We start from the raw sequence: 7,813 nt of genomic DNA on the forward strand, positions 1-7,813 counted from the left end.
TAGCTCAAGCACAAGCTTGCTAGCTAGCTCAAGCTCAAGCTAGCTAGCTCAAGCTCAAGCTAGCTAGCTCAAGCTCAAGCTAGCTAGCTCAAGCTCAAGCTCAAGCTAGCTAGCTAGCTCAAGCACAAGCTTGCTAGCTAGCTCAAGCTCAAGCTAGCTAGCTCAAGCTCAAGCTAGCTAGCTCAAGCTCAAGCTAGCTAGCTAGCTCAAGCTCAAGCTCAAGCTAGCTAGCTCAAGCTCAAGCTCAAGCTAGCTAGCTAGCTCAAGCTCAAGCTAGCTAGCTAGCTCAAGCTCAAGCTAGCTAGCTAGCTCAAGCTCAAGCTAGCTAGCTCAAGCTCAAGCTCAAGCTAGCTAGCTAGCTCAAGCTAGCTAGCTAGCTCAAGCTCAAGCTAGCTAGCTAGCTCAAGTTCAAGCTAGCTAGCTAGCTCAAGCTCAAGCTAGCTAGCTAGCTCAAGCTCAAGCTATCTAGCTCAAGCTCAAGCTAGCTAGCTCAAGCTCAAGCTAGCTAGCTAGCTCAAGCTCAAGCTCAAGCTAGCTAGCTCAAGCTCAAGCTCAAGCTAGCTAGCTAGCTCAAGCTCAAGCTAGCTAGCTAGCTCAAGCTCAAGCTAGCTAGCTAGCTCAAGTTCAAGCTAGCTAGCTAGCTCAAGCTCAAGCTAGCTAGCTCAAGCTCAAGCTAGCTAGCTCAAGCTCAAGCCAGCTAGCTCAAGCTCAAGCTCAAGCTAGCTAGCTAGCTCAAGCTCAAGCTCAAGCTCAAGCTAGCTAGCTAGCTCAAGTTCAAGCTAGCTAGCTAGCTCAAGCTCAAGCTAGCTAGCTCAAGCTCAAGCTAGCTAGCTCAAGCTCAAGCCAGCTAGCTCAAGCTCAAGCTCAAGCTAGCTAGCTAGCTCAAGCTCAAGCTAGCTAGCTCAAGCTCAAGCTAGCTAGCTAGCTAGCTCAAGCTCAAGCTCAAGCTAGCTAGCTCAAGCTCAAGCTCAAGCTAGCTAGCTCAAGCTCAAGCTCAAGCTAGCTAGCTCAAGCTCAAGCTCAAGCTAGCTAGCTCAAGCCCAAGCTCAAGCTAGCTAGCTAGCTCAAGCTCAAGCTAGCTAGCTCAAGCTCAAGCTCAAGCTCAAGCTAGCTAGCTAGCTAGCTCAAGCTCAAGCTCAAGCTAGCTAGCTAGCTCAAGCTCAAGCTAGCTAGCTCAAGCTCAAGCTAGCTAGCTAGCTCAAGTTCAAGCTAGCTAGCTAGCTCAAGCTCAAGCTAGCTAGCTAGCTCAAGCTCAAGCTAGCTAGCTCAAGCTCAAGCTAGCTAGCTCAAGCTCAAGCTAGCTAGCTAGCTCAAGCTCAAGCTCAAGCTAGCTAGCTCAAGCTCAAGCTCAAGCTAGCTAGCTAGCTCAAGCTCAAGCTAGCTAGCTAGCTCAAGCTCAAGCTAGCTAGCTAGCTCAAGTTCAAGCTAGCTAGCTAGCTCAAGCTCAAGCTAGCTAGCTCAAGCTCAAGCTAGCTAGCTCAAACTCAAGCTAGCTAGCTAGCTCAAGTTCAAGCTAGCTAGCTAGCTCAAGCTCAAGCTAGCTAGCTAGCTCAAGCTCAAGCTAGCTAGCTCAAGCTCAAGCTAGCTAGCTCAAGCTCAAGCTAGCTAGCTAGCTCAAGCTCAAGCTCAAGCTAGCTAGCTCAAGCTCAAGCTCAAGCTAGCTAGCTAGCTCAAGCTCAAGCTAGCTAGCTAGCTCAAGCTCAAGCTAGCTAGCTAGCTCAAGTTCAAGCTAGCTAGCTAGGTCAAGCTCAAGCTAGCTAGCTCAAGCTCAAGCTAGCTAGCTCAAGCTCAAGCCAGCTAGCTCAAGCTCAAGCTCAAGCTAGCTAGCTAGCTCAAGCACAAGCTTGCTAGCTAGCTCAAGCTCAAGCTAGCTAGCTCAAGCTCAAGCTAGCTAGCTCAAGCTCAAGCTAGCTAGCTCAAGCTCAAGCTCAAGCTAGCTAGCTAGCTCAAGCACAAGCTTGCTAGCTAGCTCAAGCTCAAGCTAGCTAGCTCAAGCTCAAGCTAGCTAGCTCAAGCTCAAGCTAGCTAGCTAGCTCAAGCTCAAGCTCAAGCTAGCTAGCTCAAGCTCAAGCTCAAGCTAGCTAGCTAGCTCAAGCTCAAGCTAGCTAGCTAGCTCAAGCTCAAGCTAGCTAGCTAGCTCAAGCTCAAGCTAGCTAGCTCAAGCTCAAGCTCAAGCTAGCTAGCTAGCTCAAGCTAGCTAGCTAGCTCAAGCTCAAGCTAGCTAGCTAGCTCAAGTTCAAGCTAGCTAGCTAGCTCAAGCTCAAGCTAGCTAGCTAGCTCAAGCTCAAGCTAGCTAGCTCAAGCTCAAGCTAGCTAGCTCAAGCTCAAGCTAGCTAGCTAGCTCAAGCTCAAGCTCAAGCTAGCTAGCTCAAGCTCAAGCTCAAGCTAGCTAGCTAGCTCAAGCTCAAGCTAGCTAGCTAGCTCAAGCTCAAGCTAGCTAGCTAGCTCAAGTTCAAGCTAGCTAGCTAGCTCAAGCTCAAGCTAGCTAGCTCAAGCTCAAGCTAGCTAGCTCAAGCTCAAGCCAGCTAGCTCAAGCTCAAGCTCAAGCTAGCTAGCTAGCTCAAGCTCAAGCTCAAGCTAGCTAGCTAGCTCAAGTTCAAGCTAGCTAGCTAGCTCAAGCTCAAGCTAGCTAGCTCAAGCTCAAGCTAGCTAGCTCAAGCTCAAGCCAGCTAGCTCAAGCTCAATCTCAAGCTAGCTAGCTAGCTCAAGCTCAAGCTAGCTAGCTCAAGCTCAAGCTAGCTAGCTAGCTAGCTCAAGCTCAAGCTCAAGCTAGCTAGCTCAAGCTCAAGCTCAAGCTAGCTAGCTCAAGCTCAAGCTCAAGCTAGCTAGCTCAAGCTCAAGCTCAAGCTAGCTAGCTCAAGCTCAAGCTCAAGCTAGCTAGCTAGCTCAAGCTCAAGCTAGCTAGCTCAAGCTCAAGCTCAAGCTCAAGCTAGCTAGCTAGCTAGCTCAAGCTCAAGCTCAAGCTAGCTAGCTAGCTCAAGCTCAAGCTAGCTAGCTCAAGCTCAAGCCAGCTAGCTCAAGCTCAAGCTCAAGCTAGCTAGCTAGCTCAAGCTCAAGCTAGCTAGCTCAAGCTCAAGCCAGCTAGCTCAAGCTCAAGCTCAAGCTCAAGCTAGCTAGCTAGCTCAAGCTCAAGCTAGATAGCTAGCTCAAGCTAGCTAGCTAGCTCAAGCTCAAGCTCAAGCTAGCTAGCTAGCTAGCTCAAGCTCAAGCTAGCTAGCTCAAGCTCAAGCCAGCTAGCTCAAGCTCAAGCTCAAGCTAGCTAGCTAGCTCAAGCTCAAGCTAGCTAGCTCAAGCTCAAGCTCAAGCGAGCTAGCTAGCTCAAGCTCAAGCTAGCTAGCTAGCTCAAGCTCAAGCTAGCTAACTCAAGCTAACTCAGCTAGCTCAAGCTAACTCAAGCTAGCTAAAGCTAACTCAAGCTAACTCAAGCTAACTCAAGCTAACTCAAGCTAGCTAAAGCTAACTCAAGCTAACTCAAGCTAACCCGAGCTAACTCAAGCTAGCTCAAGCTAACCCAAGCTAGCTAAAGCTAACTCAAGCTAACTCAAGCTAATTCAAGCTAACTCAAGCTAACTCAAGCTAACTCAAGCTAACTCAAGCTAGCTAAAGCTAACTCAAGCTAACTCAAGCTAACTCAAGCTAACCCGAGCTAACTCAAGCTAACTGAAGGTAGCTAAAGCTAGTTCAAGCTAACTCAAGCTAGCTAAAGCTAAGACAAGCTAACTCAAGCTAACTCAAGCTAACTCAAGCTAACTCAAGCTAACTCAAGCTAGTTCAAGCTAACTCAAGCTAACTCAAGCTAACTCAAGCTAGCTAAAGCTAACTCAAGCTAACTCAAGCTAACTCAAGCTAACCCGAGCTAACTCAAGCTAACTCAAGGTAGCTAAAGCTAGTTCAAGCTAACTCAAGCTAGCTAAAGCTAAGACAAGCTAACTCAAGCTAACTCAAGCTAACTCAAGCTAACTCAAGCTAACTCAAGCTAGTTCAAGCTAACTCAAGCTAGCTAAAGCTAACTCAAGCTAACTCAAGCTAACTCAAGCTAGCTCAAGCTAACTCAAGCTAGTTCAAGCTAACTCAAGCTAGCTAAAGCTAACTCAAGCTAACTCAAGCTAACTCAAGCTAACTCAAGCTAGCTAAAGCTAACTCAAGCTAACTCAAGCTAACCCGAGCTAACTCAAGCTAGCTCAAGCTAACCCAAGCTAGCTAAAGCTAACTCAAGCTAACTCAAGCTAATTCAAGCTAACTCAAGCTAACTCAAGCTAACTCAAGCTAACTCAAGCTAGCTAAAGCTAACTCAAGCTAACTCAAGCTAACTCAAGCTAACCCGAGCTAACTCAAGCTAACTCAAGGTAGCTAAAGCTAGTTCAAGCTAACTCAAGCTAGCTAAAGCTAAGACAAGCTAACTCAAGCTAACTCAAGCTAACTCAAGCTAACTCAAGCTAACTCAAGCTAACTCAAGCTAGCTAAAGCTAACTCAAGCTAACTCAAGCTAACTCAAGCTAACCCGAGCTAACTCAAGCTAACTCAAGGTAGCTAAAGCTAGTTCAAGCTAACTCAAGCTAGCTAAAGCTAAGACAAGCTAACTCAAGCTAACTCAAGCTAACTCAAGCTAACTCAAGCTAACTAAAGCTAGTTCAAGCTAACTCAAGCTAGCTAAAGCTAACTCAAGCTAACTCAAGCTAACTCAAGCTAGCTCAAGCTAACTCAAGCTAGTTCAAGCTAACTCAAGCTAGCTAAAGCTAACTCAAGCTAACTCAAGCTAACTCAAGCTAACTCAAGCTAGCTAAAGCTAACTCAAGCTAACTCAAGCTAACCCGAGCTAACTCAAGCTAGCTCAAGCTAACCCAAGCTAGCTAAAGCTAACTCAAGCTAACTCAAGCTAATTCAAGCTAACTCAAGCTAACTCAAGCTAACTCAAGCTAACTCAAGCTAGCTAAAGCTAACTCAAGCTAACTCAAGCTAACTCAAGCTAACCCGAGCTAACTCAAGCTAACTCAAGGTAGCTAAAGCTAGTTCAAGCTAACTCAAGCTAGCTAAAGCTAAGACAAGCTAACTCAAGCTAACTCAAGCTAACTCAAGCTAACTCAAGCTAACTCAAGCTAACTCAAGCTAGTTCAAGCTAACTCAAGCTAACTCAAGCTAACTCAAGCTAGCTAAAGCTAACTCAAGCTAACTCAAGCTAACTCAAGCTAACCCGAGCTAACTCAAGCTAACTCAAGGTAGCTAAAGCTAGTTCAAGCTAGCTCAAGCTAGCTAAAGCTAAGACAAGCTAACTCAAGCTAACTCAAGCTAACTCAAGCTAACTCAAGCTAGTTCAAGCTAACTCAAGCTAGCTAAAGCTAACTCAAGCTAACTCAAGCTAACTCAAGCTAGCTCAAGCTAACTCAAGCTAGTTCAAGCTAACTCAAGCTAGCTAAAGCTAACTCAAGCTAACTCAAGCTAACTCAAGCTAGCTCAAGCTAACTCAAGCTAACTCAAGCTAACTCAAGCTAACCCGAGCTAACTCAAGCTAACTCAAGGTAGCTAAAGCTAGTTCAAGCTAGCTCAAGCTAGCTAAAGCTAAGACAAGCTAACTCAAGCTAACTCAAGCTAACTCAAGCTAACTCAAGCTAGTTCAAGCTAACTCAAGCTAGCTAAAGCTAACTCAAGCTAACTCAAGCTAACTCAAGCTAGCTCAAGCTAACTCAAGCTAGTTCAAGCTAACTCAAGCTAGCTAAAGCTAACTCAAGCTAACTCAAGCTAACTCAAGCTAGCTCAAGCTAACTCAAGCTAGTTCAAGCTAACTCAAGCTAGCTAAAGCTAACTCAAGCTAACTCAAGCTAACTCAAGCTAACTCAAGCTAGCTAAAGCTAACTCAAGCTAACTCAAGCTAACCCGAGCTAACTCAAGCTAGCTCAAGCTAACCCAAGCTAGCTAAAGCTAACTCAAGCTAACTCAAGCTAATTCAAGCTAACTCAAGCTAACTCAAGCTAACTCAAGCTAACTCAAGCTAGCTAAAGCTAACTCAAGCTAACTCAAGCTAACTCAAGCTAACCCGAGCTAACTCAAGCTAACTCAAGGTAGCTAAAGCTAGTTCAAGCTAACTCAAGCTAGCTAAAGCTAAGACAAGCTAACTCAAGCTAACTCAAGCTAACTCAAGCTAACTCAAGCTAACTCAAGCTAGTTCAAGCTAACTCAAGCTAACTCAAGCTAACTCAAGCTAGCTAAAGCTAACTCAAGCTAACTCAAGCTAACTCAAGCTAACCCGAGCTAACTCAAGCTAACTCAAGGTAGCTAAAGCTAGTTCAAGCTAGCTCAAGCTAGCTAAAGCTAAGACAAGCTAACTCAAGCTAACTCAAGCTAACTCAAGCTAGTTCAAGCTAACTCAAGCTAGCTAAAGCTAACTCAAGCTAACTCAAGCTAACTCAAGCTAGCTCAAGCTAACTCAAGCTAGTTCAAGCTAACTCAAGCTAGCTAAAGCTAACTCAAGCTAACTCAAGCTAACTCAAGCTAACTCAAGCTAGCTAAAGCTAACTCAAGCTAACTCAAGCTAACCCGAGCTAACTCAAGCTAGCTCAAGCTAACCCAAGCTAGCTAAAGCTAACTCAAGCTAACTCAAGCTAATTCAAGCTAACTCAAGCTAACTCAAGCTAACTCAAGCTAACTCAAGCTAGCTAAAGCTAACTCAAGCTAACTCAAGCTAACTCAAGCTAACCCGAGCTAACTCAAGCTAACTCAAGGTAGCTAAAGCTAGTTCAAGCTAACTCAAGCTAGCTAAAGCTAAGACAAGCTAACTCAAGCTAACTCAAGCTAACTCAAGCTAACTCAAGCTAACTCAAGCTAACTCAAGCTAGCTAAAGCTAACTCAAGCTAACTCAAGCTAACTCAAGCTAACCCGAGCTAACTCAAGCTAACTCAAGGTAGCTAAAGCTAGTTCAAGCTAACTCAAGCTAGCTAAAGCTAAGACAAGCTAACTCAAGCTAACTCAAGCTAACTCAAGCTAACTCAAGCTAACTAAAGCTAGTTCAAGCTAACTCAAGCTAGCTAAAGCTAACTCAAGCTACTCAAGCTAACTCAAGCTAGCTCAAGCTAACTCAAGCTAGTTCAAGCTAACTCAAGCTAGCTAAAGCTAACTCAAGCTAACTCAAGCTAACTCAAGCTAACTCAAGCTAGCTAAAGCTAACTCAAGCTAACTCAAGCTAACCCGAGCTAACTCAAGCTAGCTCAAGCTAACCCAAGCTAGCTAAAGCTAACTCAAGCTAACTCAAGCTAACTAAAGCTAGTTCAAGCTAACTCAAGCTAGCTAAAGCTAACTCAAGCTAACTCAAGCTAACTCAAGCTAGCTCAAGCTAACTCAAGCTAGTTCAAGCTAACTCAAGCTAGCTAAAGCTAACTCAAGCTAACTCAAGCTAACTCAAGCTAACTCAAGCTAGCTAAAGCTAACTCAAGCTAACTCAAGCTAACCCGAGCTAACTCAAGCTAGCTCAAGCTAACCCAAGCTAGCTAAAGCTAACTCAAGCTAACTCAAGCTAATTCAAGCTAACTCAAGCTAACTCAAGCTAACTCAAGCTAACTCAAGCTAGCTAAAGCTAACTCAAGCTAACTCAAGCTAACTCAAGCTAACCCGAGCTAACTCAAGCTAACTCAAGGTAGCTAAAGCTAGTTCAAGCTAACTCAAGCTAGCTAAAGCTAAGACAAGCTAACTCAAGCTAACTCAAGCTAACTCAAGCTAACTCAAGCTAACTCAAGCTAACTCAAGCTAGCTAAAGCTAACTCAAGCTAACTCAAGCTAACTCAAGCTAACCCGAGCTAACTCAAGCTAACTCAAGGTAGCTAA

Source organism: Convolutriloba macropyga, unplaced genomic scaffold, assembly GCF_964194025.1.
Source record: "Convolutriloba macropyga unplaced genomic scaffold, txConMacr16.3 SCAFFOLD_4622, whole genome shotgun sequence".
Classification (NCBI taxonomy): domain Eukaryota; kingdom Metazoa; phylum Xenacoelomorpha; order Acoela; family Convolutidae; genus Convolutriloba; species Convolutriloba macropyga.